Source organism: Anopheles merus, unplaced genomic scaffold (genome assembly GCF_017562075.2).
Source record: "Anopheles merus strain MAF unplaced genomic scaffold, AmerM5.1 LNR4000010, whole genome shotgun sequence".
Taxonomy (NCBI): Eukaryota; Metazoa; Arthropoda; class Insecta; order Diptera; family Culicidae; genus Anopheles; species Anopheles merus.
The window spans coordinates 365,001-380,000 of NW_024427590.1; positions in this window are offsets into that span (position 1 = coordinate 365,001).

Sequence of the window (15,000 nt, forward strand, 5' to 3'; positions counted from 1 at the left end):
TGTCGAGGTGGTCGGTCTTGGTAGTAGGATGTCTTGTGCATGGCGTGTTGACCTCGTCGGTCGATGTGTCGTGTACGAGATGACCTACTTGCCCGTCGGTTGTCCAAGTTGTATGATGTGTTGACTTAGTCGACGTGTCATGTGCTTGGATGATTGGCGTACGGGTCATGTATGGTGTACTTCCTTCGGTTGAAGGGATGTACTAGTACATACTTGTATTAATTGTTTATTTCACGATCTGGTCTTTTGATTGGATCGTGAAAAAACGCTAAGTCCAAGAATCCTGAACTCGAGAGGAAAGCGCTGATGGCAACCTTTTTGACAGGACGTCCCTAGAAAACGGCTTTTTCCTTTTCGGCATTAAGTGGCATGTTTAACGTGGCTAGAACATCTATTATCCTGCAAATGGCACTCAAGCTTGGCAAAAGTCTCGAAACACTCCTATCTTGACGCACCTGCAACCGCAACACGATGCAAAACAAATTGCACGAGCTACTGATACTTGTACCATGCACGGTACACGGTTCCGAAAATTACGCCTGAAAGTATGCAATTTGGTGCTACCCTAGGGAACTTGTATGGGGAAGCCTACCTACGCGTGTCGCACGTTGCAAGTTGCATGGTCGTCGATCAGAGGCATGCAAAAGCACCTATCTAGGGGAATTACTCTACGTTCTAGTAGCTAGTGCGATTTTCCGGTCCAGCACGGCAGTACGCCTGCATGCATACAATCCATGTACCAACCATGTACCTAGGCGTTGGTCAGTAGCTTTTGGCGCCACATGGAGAAAGTATTCGAGTTCAGATTTCTGGGACTTAGCGTATTTTTCAAAACTATTAATGGAAATTAAACTATAAATGGGTCACAAGCTAGGCGTTGCTCAGTAGCTTTTGGCGCCACATGGAGGAAGTATTCGAGTTCAGATTTCTGGGACTTAGCGTATTTTTCAAAACTATTAATTTAAATTAAACTATAAATGGGTCTCAAGCTAGGCGTTGGTCAGTAGCTTTTGGCGCAACATGGAGGAAGTATTCGAGTTCAGATTTCTGGGACTTAGCGTATTTTTCAAAACTATTAATGGAAATTAAACTATAAATGGGTCTCAAGCTAGGCGTTGGTCAGTAGCTTTTGGCGCAACATGGAGGAAGTATTCGAGTTCAGATTTCTGGGACTCAGCGTATTTTTCAAAACTATTAATGGAAATTAAACTATAAATGGGTCACAAGCTAGGCGTTGCTCAGTAGCTTTTGGCGCCACATGGAGGAAGTATTCGAGTTCAGATTTCTGGGACTTAGCGTATTTTTCAATCATATTAAACCGAATCAAACATAAAAATGATGAAACCTACACGACGTTCCTAGGTTATGGACGAAAAGTGACGATTTAGTGCCGGTCAGGATAGCCGTGCACCAAAATTGTGTACCGATCAGGGAAAGTACAACACGGAGGGCGCAGCCCGAGCGTACGCGTTCATGGATGTCCATGTTGGTACAAGTTGCCGGTCAGGATAGCCGTGCACCAAAATTGTGTACCGATCAGGGAAAGTACAACACGGAGGGCGCAGCCCGAGCGTACGCGTTCATGGATGTCCATGTTGGTACAAGTTGCCGGTCAGGATAGCCGTGCACCAAAATTGTGTACCGATCAGGGAAAGTACAACACGGAGGGCGCAGCCCGAGCGTACGCGTTCATGGATGTCCATGTTGGTACAAGTTGCCGGTCAGGATAGCCGTGCACCAAAATTGTGTACCGATCAGGGAAAGTACAACACGGAGGGCGCAGCCCGAGCGTACGCGTTCATGGATGTCCATGTTGGTACAAGTTGCCGGTCAGGATAGCCGTGCACCAAAATTGTGTACCGATCAGGGAAAGTACAACACGGAGGGCGCAGCCCGAGCGTACGCGTTCATGGATGTCCATGTTGGTACAAGTTGCCGGTCAGGATAGCCGTGCACCAAAATTGTGTACCGATCAGGGAAAGTACACTACGTTCCTATGACTTGGGTGAAAAGTGTTGATAAAGTGCCGGATAGGATAGACGGTGGCTTATCGTACACATCACAAACAAAAACCCCTTAGTGAGCAGTAGCAAGTGTCGATGGAACAAAGCGAAGGCAATACAAACTGATCAAGTACAATAAAGAACGCTACGTACTAGGACTTCTGTCCAAGAATGGTGTCCGCGACGGGAGGGCAATGGTCGAGCAAGCAGGTTTCCCTAGTAAACCTTGTATGGTAAACATACCCAAGCGTGTCCGTATGCACGCAACGATAGTCACGAACGGGCACATACCTAGGGAAAGTACTCTACGTACTAGGACTTCTGTCCAAGAATGGTGTCCGCGACGGGAGGGCAATGGTCGAGCAAGCAGGTTTCCCTAGTAAACCTTGTATGGTAAACATACCCAAGCGTGTCCGTATGCACGCAACGATAGTCACGAACGGGCACATACCTAGGGAAAGTACTCTACGTACTAGGACTTCTGTCCAAGAATGGTGTCCGCGACGGGAGGGCAATGGTCGAGCAAGCAGGTTTCCCTAGTAAACCTTGTATGGTAAACATACCCAAGCGTGTCCGTATGCACGCAACGATAGTCACGAACGGGCACATACCTAGGGAAAGTACTCTACGTACTAGGACTTCTGTCCAAGAATGGTGTCCGCGACGGGAGGGCAATGGTCGAGCAAGCAGGTTTCCCTAGTAAACCTTGTATGGTAAACATACCCAAGCGTGTCCGTATGCACGCAACGATAGTCACGAACGGGCACATACCTAGGGAAAGTACTCTACGTACTAGGACTTCTGTCCAAGAATGGTGTCCGCGACGGGAGGGCAATGGTCGAGCAAGCAGGTTTCCCTAGTAAACCTTGTATGGTAAACATACCCAAGCGTGTCCGTATGCACGCAACGATAGTCACGAACGGGCACATACCTAGGGAAAGTACTCTACGTACTAGGACTTCTGTCCAAGAATGGTGTCCGCGACGGGAGGGCAATGGTCGAGCAAGCAGGTTTCCCTAGTAAACCTTGTATGGTAAACATACCCAAGCGTGTCCGTATGCACGCAACGATAGTCACGAACGGGCACATACCTAGGGAAAGTACTCTACGTACTAGGACTTCTGTCCAAGAATGGTGTCCGCGACGGGAGGGCAATGGTCGAGCAAGCAGGTTTCCCTAGTAAACCTTGTATGGTAAACATACCCAAGCGTGTCCGTATGCACGCAACGATAGTCACGAACGGGCACATACCTAGGGAAAGTACTCTACGTACTAGGACTTCTGTCCAAGAATGGTGTCCGCGACGGGAGGGCAATGGTCGAGCAAGCAGGTTTCCCTAGTAAACCTTGTATGGTAAACATACCCAAGCGTGTCCGTATGCACGCAACGATAGTCACGAACGGGCACATACCTAGGGAAAGTACTCTACGTACTAGGACTTCTGTCCAAGAATGGTGTCCGCGACGGGAGGGCAATGGTCGAGCAAGCAGGTTTCCCTAGTAAACCTTGTATGGTAAACATACCCAAGCGTGTCCGTATGCACGCAACGATAGTCACGAACGGGCACATACCTAGGGAAAGTACTCTACGTACTAGGACTTCTGTCCAAGAATGGTGTCCGCGACGGGAGGGCAATGGTCGAGCAAGCAGGTTTCCCTAGTAAACCTTGTATGGTAAACATACCCAAGCGTGTCCGTATGCACGCAACGATAGTCACGAACGGGCACATACCTAGGGAAAGTACTCTACGTACTAGGACTTCTGTCCAAGAATGGTGTCCGCGACGGGAGGGCAATGGTCGAGCAAGCAGGTTTCCCTAGTAAACCTTGTATGGTAAACATACCCAAGCGTGTCCGTATGCACGCAACGATAGTCACGAACGGGCACATACCTAGGGAAAGTACTCTACGTACTAGGACTTCTGTCCAAGAATGGTGTCCGCGACGGGAGGGCAATGGTCGAGCAAGCAGGTTTCCCTAGTAAACCTTGTATGGTAAACATACCCAAGCGTGTCCGTATGCACGCAACGATAGTCACGAACGGGCACATACCTAGGGAAAGTACTCTACGTACTAGGACTTCTGTCCAAGAATGGTGTCCGCGACGGGAGGGCAATGGTCGAGCAAGCAGGTTTCCCTAGTAAACCTTGTATGGTAAACATACCCAAGCGTGTCCGTATGCACGCAACGATAGTCACGAACGGGCACATACCTAGGGAAAGTACTCTACGTACTAGGACTTCTGTCCAAGAATGGTGTCCGCGACGGGAGGGCAATGGTCGAGCAAGCAGGTTTCCCTAGTAAACCTTGTATGGTAAACATACCCAAGCGTGTCCGTATGCACGCAACGATAGTCACGAACGGGCACATACCTAGGGAAAGTACTCTACGTACTAGGACTTCTGTCCAAGAATGGTGTCCGCGACGGTCGGGAAGCAGGTTACTTATCATGGCAAACAAGTTAAATAGCTACCTTAAGAGAACGAAAGTTACTGTGGATGGAACAAAACGTGTGCCTAGAATTCCTTCCTGGTTTCCCTAGTAAACCTTGTATGGTAAACATACCCAAGCGTGTCCGTATGCACGCAACGATAGTCACGAACGGGCACATACCTAGGGAAAGTACTCTACGTACTAGGACTTCTGTCCAAGAATGGTGTCCGCGACGGGAGGGCAATGGTCGAGCAAGCAGGTTTCCCTAGTAAACCTTGTATGGTAAACATACCCAAGCGTGTCCGTATGCACGCAACGATAGTCACGAACGGGCACATACCTAGGGAAAGTACTCTACGTACTAGGACTTCTGTCCAAGAATGGTGTCCGCGACGGGAGGGCAATGGTCGAGCAAGCAGGTTTCCCTAGTAAACCTTGTATGGTAAACATACCCAAGCGTGTCCGTATGCACGCAACGATAGTCACGAACGGGCACATACCTAGGGAAAGTACTCTACGTACTAGGACTTCTGTCCAAGAATGGTGTCCGCGACGGGAGGGCAATGGTCGAGCAAGCAGGTTTCCCTAGTAAACCTTGTATGGTAAACATACCCAAGCGTGTCCGTATGCACGCAACGATAGTCACGAACGGGCACATACCTAGGGAAAGTACTCTACGTACTAGGACTTCTGTCCAAGAATGGTGTCCGCGACGGGAGGGCAATGGTCGAGCAAGCAGGTTTCCCTAGTAAACCTTGTATGGTAAACATACCCAAGCGTGTCCGTATGCACGCAACGATAGTCACGAACGGGCACATACCTAGGGAAAGTACTCTACGTACTAGGACTTCTGTCCAAGAATGGTGTCCGCGACGGGAGGGCAATGGTCGAGCAAGCAGGTTTCCCTAGTAAACCTTGTATGGTAAACATACCCAAGCGTGTCCGTATGCACGCAACGATAGTCACGAACGGGCACATACCTAGGGAAAGTACTCTACGTACTAGGACTTCTGTCCAAGAATGGTGTCCGCGACGGGAGGGCAATGGTCGAGCAAGCAGGTTTCCCTAGTAAACCTTGTATGGTAAACATACCCAAGCGTGTCCGTATGCACGCAACGATAGTCACGAACGGGCACATACCTAGGGAAAGTACTCTACGTACTAGGACTTCTGTCCAAGAATGGTGTCCGCGACGGTCGGGGAAGCAGGTTACTTATCATGGCAAACAAGTTAAATAGCTACCTTAAGAGAACGAAAGTTACTGTGGATGGAACAAAACGTGTGCCTAGAATTCCTTCCTGGTTTCCCTAGTAAACCTTGTATGGTAAACATACCCAAGCGTGTCCGTATGCACGCAACGATAGTCACGAACGGGCACATACCTAGGGAAAGTACTCTACGTACTAGGACTTCTGTCCAAGAATGGTGTCCGCGACGGGAGGGCAATGGTCGAGCAAGCAGGTTTCCCTAGTAAACCTTGTATGGTAAACATACCCAAGCGTGTCCGTATGCACGCAACGATAGTCACGAACGGGCACATACCTAGGGAAAGTACTCTACGTACTAGGACTTCTGTCCAAGAATGGTGTCCGCGACGGGAGGGCAATGGTCGAGCAAGCAGGTTTCCCTAGTAAACCTTGTATGGTAAACATACCCAAGCGTGTCCGTATGCACGCAACGATAGTCACGAACGGGCACATACCTAGGGAAAGTACTCTACGTACTAGGACTTCTGTCCAAGAATGGTGTCCGCGACGGGAGGGCAATGGTCGAGCAAGCAGGTTTCCCTAGTAAACCTTGTATGGTAAACATACCCAAGCGTGTCCGTATGCACGCAACGATAGTCACGAACGGGCACATACCTAGGGAAAGTACTCTACGTACTAGGACTTCTGTCCAAGAATGGTGTCCGCGACGGGAGGGCAATGGTCGAGCAAGCAGGTTTCCCTAGTAAACCTTGTATGGTAAACATACCCAAGCGTGTCCGTATGCACGCAACGATAGTCACGAACGGGCACATACCTAGGGAAAGTACTCTACGTACTAGGACTTCTGTCCAAGAATGGTGTCCGCGACGGTCGGGGAAGCAGGTTACTTATCATGGCAAACAAGTTAAATAGCTACCTTAAGAGAACGAAAGTTACTGTGGATGGAACAAAACGTGTGCCTAGAATTCCTTCCTGGTTTCCCTAGTAAACCTTGTATGGTAAACATACCCAAGCGTGTCCGTATGCACGCAACGATAGTCACGAACGGGCACATACCTAGGGAAAGTACTCTACGTACTAGGACTTCTGTCCAAGAATGGTGTCCGCGACGGTCGGGGAATTGTGTGTTTGACTCAATTACCAAATCCTAGGAACATACATGTAGTGTATACAAACATTAACATTAACGCGTACGTTTGGGCTGCGCACTCCAAATGGTACACAAATAAGGTGATTTTATGATCAGACGGACAAAAACAAAGGTGGAGAAGACAGTTTTCGGCACGATGTGCACAGAGCTCATTTCGTCGTCCCGGGCGAATGGAAAAACACAAAAATCGCGAGTATCTTTCTAGGTTTCTGTCTATAAAAGGGCAGGCCAAAAGGTGACCGGTTGAGATAAGCATTTTAAGCATACAAGCACTTTATTGCAACTTTTGACACAAAAACTAGGTACGTACATGTAGATTGTACCAACATGGACATCCATGAACGCGTACGCTCGGGCTGCGCCCTCCGTGTTGTACTTTCCCTGATCGGTACACAATTTTGGTGCACGGCTATCCTGACCGGCAACTTGTACCAACATGGACATCCATGAACGCGTACGTAGTGTACTTTCCCTGATCGGTACACAATTTTGGTGCATGTGTACCAACATGGACATCCATGAACGCGTACGCTCGGGCTGCGCCCTCCGTGTTGTACTTTCCCTGATCGGTACACAATTTTGGTGCACGGCTATCCTGACCGGCAACTTGTACCAACATGGACATCCATGAACGCGTACGTAGTGTACTTTCCCTGATCGGTACACAATTTTGGTGCATGTGTACCAACATGGACATCCATGAACGCGTACGCTCGGGCTGCGCCCTCCGTGTTGTACTTTCCCTGATCGGTACACAATTTTGGTGCACGGCTATCCTGACCGGCAACTTGTACCAACATGGACATCCATGAACGCGTACGTAGTGTACTTTCCCTGATCGGTACACAATTTTGGTGCATGTGTACCAACATGGACATCCATGAACGCGTACGCTCGGGCTGCGCCCTCCGTGTTGTACTTTCCCTGATCGGTACACAATTTTGGTGCACGGCTATCCTGACCGGCAACTTGTACCAACATGGACATCCATGAACGCGTACGTAGTGTACTTTCCCTGATCGGTACACAATTTTGGTGCATGTGTACCAACATGGACATCCATGAACGCGTACGCTCGGGCTGCGCCCTCCGTGTTGTACTTTCCCTGATCGGTACACAATTTTGGTGCACGGCTATCCTGACCGGCAACTTGTACCAACATGGACATCCATGAACGCGTACGTAGTGTACTTTCCCTGATCGGTACACAATTTTGGTGCATGTGTACCAACATGGACATCCATGAACGCGTACGCTCGGGCTGCGCCCTCCGTGTTGTACTTTCCCTGATCGGTACACAATTTTGGTGCACGGCTATCCTGACCGGCAACTTGTACCAACATGGACATCCATGAACGCGTACGTAGTGTACTTTCCCTGATCGGTACACAATTTTGGTGCATGTGTACCAACATGGACATCCATGAACGCGTACGCTCGGGCTGCGCCCTCCGTGTTGTACTTTCCCTGATCGGTACACAATTTTGGTGCACGGCTATCCTGACCGGCAACTTGTACCAACATGGACATCCATGAACGCGTACGTAGTGTACTTTCCCTGATCGGTACACAATTTTGGAGCACGGCTTAGGAAATGTGCTTAAAATGTTATCAATCAATCCATTTAATCTTGTTATAGTCGATACTTACCGTGCCGACCAAGTAGGACACGATACAAGGCAATGTTGTTTGAGAAATAATATGTCCGCCATACATTTCAGTACAAAATTGCTCGGTCAGACCTACGGCGGGCCATAACTCGAATACTAAACGTCGCAGACATGGGTCGTAGAACAATTTTAAGCTCGTCTAATCATTCTCTATCCGATTCTGGATAGTGGTTTTTTGACCACTTTTCATCATTTTGTGACACCCCGAACCTAGGGACAGCTCCCTAGCTTTTTGCAAAAAAGTGCACCGAACGGGCCGGAGAGCTCGAGTAGTCAAAAAAATTTTTTTCGCTAAAAACCCTCAAAACGTGTCAGAAACACACCCTAGATGATGAAAAGTGCAACCAGAAAGTCAACCGACAACATGCCCGGGGGTACCAATTTGCTCTACGCGTCCCTAGGTAGGGTACTTTTTCATACAAACATCAATGTGCACGGTGCACAAAGTGCGCGGAACAAAAATTGCTCGGTCAGACCTACGGCGGGCCATAACTCGAATACTAAACGTCGCAGACATGGGTCGTAGAACAATTTTAAGCTCGTCTAATCATTCTCTATCCGATTCTGGATAGTGGTTTTTTGACCACTTTTCATCATTTTGTGACACCCCGAACCTAGGGACAGCTCCCTAGCTTTTTGCAAAAAAGTGCACCGAACGGGCCGGAGAGCTCGAGTAGTCAAAAAAATTTTTTTCGCTAAAAACCCTCAAAACGTGTCAGAAACACACCCTAGATGATGAAAAGTGCAACCAGAAAGTCAACCGACAACATGCCCGGGGTACCAATTTGCTCTACGCGTCCCTAGGTAGGGTACTTTTTCATACAAACATCAATGTGCACGGTGCACAAAGTGCGCGGAACAAAAATTGCTCGGTCAGACCTACGGCGGGCCATAACTCGAATACTAAACGTCGCAGACATGGGTCGTAGAACAATTTTAAGCTCGTCTAATCATTCTCTATCCGATTCTGGATAGTGGTTTTTTGACCACTTTTCATCATTTTGTGACACCCCGAACCTAGGGACAGCTCCCTAGCTTTTTGCAAAAAAGTGCACCGAACGGGCCGGAGAGCTCGAGTAGTCAAAAAAATTTTTTTCGCTAAAAACCCTCAAAACGTGTCAGAAACACACCCTAGATGATGAAAAGTGCAACCAGAAAGTCAACCGACAACATGCCCGGGGGTACCAATTTGCTCTACGCGTCCCTAGGTAGGGTACTTTTTCATACAAACATCAATGTGCACGGTGCACAAAGTGCGCGGAACAAAATTGCTCGGTCAGACCTACGGCGGGCCATAACTCGAATACTAAACGTCGCAGACATGGGTCGTAGAACAATTTTAAGCTCGTCTAATCATTCTCTATCCGATTCTGGATAGTGGTTTTTTGACCACTTTTCATCATTTTGTGACACCCCGAACCTAGGGACAGCTCCCTAGCTTTTTGCAAAAAAGTGCACCGAACGGGCCGGAGAGCTCGAGTAGTCAAAAAAATTTTTTTCGCTAAAAACCCTCAAAACGTGTCAGAAACACACCCTAGATGATGAAAAGTGCAACCAGAAAGTCAACCGACAACATGCCCGGGGGTACCAATTTGCTCTACGCGTCCCTAGGTAGGGTACTTTTTCATACAAACATCAATGTGCACGGTGCACAAAGTGCGCGGAACAAAAATTGCTCGGTCAGACCTACGGCGGGCCATAACTCGAATACTAAACGTCGCAGACATGGGTCGTAGAACAATTTTAAGCTCGTCTAATCATTCTCTATCCGATTCTGGATAGTGGTTTTTTGACCACTTTTCATCATTTTGTGACACCCCGAACCTAGGGACAGCTCCCTAGCTTTTTGCAAAAAAGTGCACCGAACGGGCCGGAGAGCTCGAGTAGTCAAAAAAATTTTTTTCGCTAAAAACCCTCAAAACGTGTCAGAAACACACCCTAGATGATGAAAAGTGCAACCAGAAAGTCAACCGACAACATGCCCGGGGGTACCAATTTGCTCTACGCGTCCCTAGGTAGGGTACTTTTTCATACAAACATCAATGTGCACGGTGCACAAAGTGCGCGGAACAAAAATTGCTCGGTCAGACCTACGGCGGGCCATAACTCGAATACTAAACGTCGCAGACATGGGTCGTAGAACAATTTTAAGCTCGTCTAATCATTCTCTATCCGATTCTGGATAGTGGTTTTTTGACCACTTTTCATCATTTTGTGACACCCCGAACCTAGGGACAGCTCCCTAGCTTTTTGCAAAAAAGTGCACCGAACGGGCCGGAGAGCTCGAGTAGTCAAAAAAATTTTTTTCGCTAAAAACCCTCAAAACGTGTCAGAAACACACCCTAGATGATGAAAAGTGCAACCAGAAAGTCAACCGACAACATGCCCGGGGGTACCAATTTGCTCTACGCGTCCCTAGGTAGGGTACTTTTTCATACAAACATCAATGTGCACGGTGCACAAAGTGCGCGGAACAAAAATTGCTCGGTCAGACCTACGGCGGGCCATAACTCGAATACTAAACGTCGCAGACATGGGTCGTAGAACAATTTTAAGCTCGTCTAATCATTCTCTATCCGATTCTGGATAGTGGTTTTTTGACCACTTTTCATCATTTTGTGACACCCCGAACCTAGGGACAGCTCCCTAGCTTTTTGCAAAAAAGTGCACCGAACGGGCCGGAGAGCTCGAGTAGTCAAAAAAATTTTTTTCGCTAAAAACCCTCAAAACGTGTCAGAAACACACCCTAGATGATGAAAAGTGCAACCAGAAAGTCAACCGACAACATGCCCGGGGGTACCAATTTGCTCTACGCGTCCCTAGGTAGGGTACTTTTTCATACAAACATCAATGTGCACGGTGCACAAAGTGCGCGGAACAAAAATTGCTCGGTCAGACCTACGGCGGGCCATAACTCGAATACTAAACGTCGCAGACATGGGTCGTAGAACAATTTTAAGCTCGTCTAATCATTCTCTATCCGATTCTGGATAGTGGTTTTTTGACCACTTTTCATCATTTTGTGACACCCCGAACCTAGGGACAGCTCCCTAGCTTTTTGCAAAAAAGTGCACCGAACGGGCCGGAGAGCTCGAGTAGTCAAAAAAATTTTTTTCGCTAAAAACCCTCAAAACGTGTCAGAAACACACCCTAGATGATGAAAAGTGCAACCAGAAAGTCAACCGACAACATGCCCGGGGGTACCAATTTGCTCTACGCGTCCCTAGGTAGGGTACTTTTTCATACAAACATCAATGTGCACGGTGCACAAAGTGCGCGGAACAAAAATTGCTCGGTCAGACCTACGGCGGGCCATAACTCGAATACTAAACGTCGCAGACATGGGTCGTAGAACAATTTTAAGCTCGTCTAATCATTCTCTATCCGATTCTGGATAGTGGTTTTTTGACCACTTTTCATCATTTTGTGACACCCCGAACCTAGGGACAGCTCCCTAGCTTTTTGCAAAAAAGTGCACCGAACGGGCCGGAGAGCTCGAGTAGTCAAAAAAATTTTTTTCGCTAAAAACCCTCAAAACGTGTCAGAAACACACCCTAGATGATGAAAAGTGCAACCAGAAAGTCAACCGACAACATGCCCGGGGGTACCAATTTGCTCTACGCGTCCCTAGGTAGGGTACTTTTTCATACAAACATCAATGTGCACGGTGCACAAAGTGCGCGGAACAAAAATTGCTCGGTCAGACCTACGGCGGGCCATAACTCGAATACTAAACGTCGCAGACATGGGTCGTAGAACAATTTTAAGCTCGTCTAATCATTCTCTATCCGATTCTGGATAGTGGTTTTTTGACCACTTTTCATCATTTTGTGACACCCCGAACCTAGGGACAGCTCCCTAGCTTTTTGCAAAAAAGTGCACCGAACGGGCCGGAGAGCTCGAGTAGTCAAAAAAATTTTTTTCGCTAAAAACCCTCAAAACGTGTCAGAAACACACCCTAGATGATGAAAAGTGCAACCAGAAAGTCAACCGACAACATGCCCGGGGGTACCAATTTGCTCTACGCGTCCCTAGGTAGGGTACTTTTTCATACAAACATCAATGTGCACGGTGCACAAAGTGCGCGGAACAAAAATTGCTCGGTCAGACCTACGGCGGGCCATAACTCGAATACTAAACGTCGCAGACATGGGTCGTAGAACAATTTTAAGCTCGTCTAATCATTCTCTATCCGATTCTGGATAGTGGTTTTTTGACCACTTTTCATCATTTTGTGACACCCCGAACCTAGGGACAGCTCCCTAGCTTTTTGCAAAAAAGTGCACCGAACGGGCCGGAGAGCTCGAGTAGTCAAAAAAATTTTTTTCGCTAAAAACCCTCAAAACGTGTCAGAAACACACCCTAGATGATGAAAAGTGCAACCAGAAAGTCAACCGACAACATGCCCGGGGGTACCAATTTGCTCTACGCGTCCCTAGGTAGGGTACTTTTTCATACAAACATCAAAGTGCGCTTAGCAAAAGTTCTCCGTCAGACCTACGGCGGGCCATAACTCGAAAACTAAACGTCGCAGACATGGGTCGTAGAACAATTTTAAGTTCGTCTAATGATTCTACATCCGATTCTGGATAGTGGTTTTTTGACCACTTTTCAAAATTTTGTGACACCCCAAACCTAGGGGCAGCTCCCTAGCTTTTGTCAAAAAATGGTCACCGAACGGGCCGGAGAGCTCGAGTAGTCAAAAAATTTTTTTTCGCCAAAATCACTGAAAACGTGTAGAAAACGCATTTTAGATGATGAAAAGTGAAACCAGAACGTCAAACAACAACTTTTTTGGGGGTACCCTTTTTACTCTACGGGCCCCTAGGTAAGGCGCGCCATTAGCGCTTTCCTCTCGAGTTCCCAACTTTTGCCCTCCTGGGAACATGATCATTTGTTCATTGCCTACTATAGGGAGGGTACCTTGCTCCGAGGTCAAAAATGAAAATTTCACCAAATCGTAGTTTTTACCTCTATTTTGTCGTAGGAGCATGGTTTGAGGTGTCGGTGGGTCATTTCGGCCCCCATTTGGGTCATACGTCCCCTCCCCGATTTAGTTCGTCGTATGACCATAGTCCGAACTTATGAAGCAAAAGTGGTGTCTGGTGGTGTCTGCCGATGATCTTAACCTATGATTTCGAGTTGATATGCGTATATTAGAGTAAAATTAGGCCTTGTAGTACACGGCTTATGCCCCGGACTAGGTGTCCCGGGGACAAAATCTCGAAAATTACAGACACCCCAGCATCGCTTAAGGTGGTCAGTAGCAAATATATTTTTGGGTCTTCGGACCCATGAAGAGACAGTAGCTGGCTAGTTTGCTGTACTCTTACGCTGAGAACTGGCAGCGTAGAGGGTCTACGGACCCTGAAAGGACCTACCCAACCTTTCAAAAAGCTCCCTGGAGCGGTACATCACGGGTCTACGGACCCTAAGACTTCGTCGTGATGGTTTCAAGCATAAAAGTCGTAACAGTTTAAGAGGTTTTCGTAAGCGTATATTAAATGCATGCTTGAAACTAAGCTTCGTTGTCTTTAAACACTGCAAGACCAATCGAACTTTTTAGGGAAACTCGAAGGATTCACGCTAAGCTCGATGAGCTATTAAGGGTAGTGGTGCATGGTTTGTCGGCGTTCCTTGGATCTAATCCATTGAACAAATGTGTCTGGGGTCATGGTGCAGGTAAAATAGCGTGATGAAACCGGGTTTCCCTTACCAAATGTGGCATAACTTTCCCTGAGAGCGAAGCTCAGACCCACGTAGGGGAGAGCAAAGTGGAACTTAAATGTTCTATGCAGCAAATGTTCGCCATGCGGATAAACAAGTTGGAATAGCTCAATGTAGTGTAATGCAAACACGAATCGCAATTAACGATAAGGGGACCCAGAAGCAATTCTGCGGAACCCTCGGGGGAGGTGTGAGTTGATATAATTAGAGGTGATAGTCCAAGTTGTTCGAGCTCCGGCTCGGCAGCCGATACGAGGTTCCTGTTGAGCTTGTACATCGCGCAGAGGCGCCGTTCGGTTCTAGCAATGATTCCCGCCACCATGTTTCATGCGTGCAGAGGTCCGTTAGAGCTCGAGCAATGTGTCCCGCCGTGATTACGAAAAAGTTTAACAGTTGACTAAGTTGGGGGTGTGTTCAAGTAATCGCGCAGAGATGCCGATCGGTTTCTAGCAATGTTTCCCGTCACAAGGTGGTATTGGCACCTGTGCAGAGTGACCGTTAGCAATGTCTCCCGTATCACGGTGGTGTTCTACCACTAGTGCAGAGTGACCGCTAGCAATGTCTCCCGTCACAAGGTGGTAGCCCAGTAGTGCAGAGAAGCCGCTAGCAAGTCTCCCGTCACAGAGTAAGCAGGTCCGCGAAGTGCAGAGTAGCCGTTAGCAATGTCTCCCGTATCACGGTGGTATCATTCCACTAGTGCAGAGTGACCGCTAGCAATGCTTCCCGACACACGGCGGTAGCTTACGCAGTGCAGAGAGACTCAGGAGCAAAGTCTTCCGACACACGGTGGTAACTCGACGAGGTGCAGAG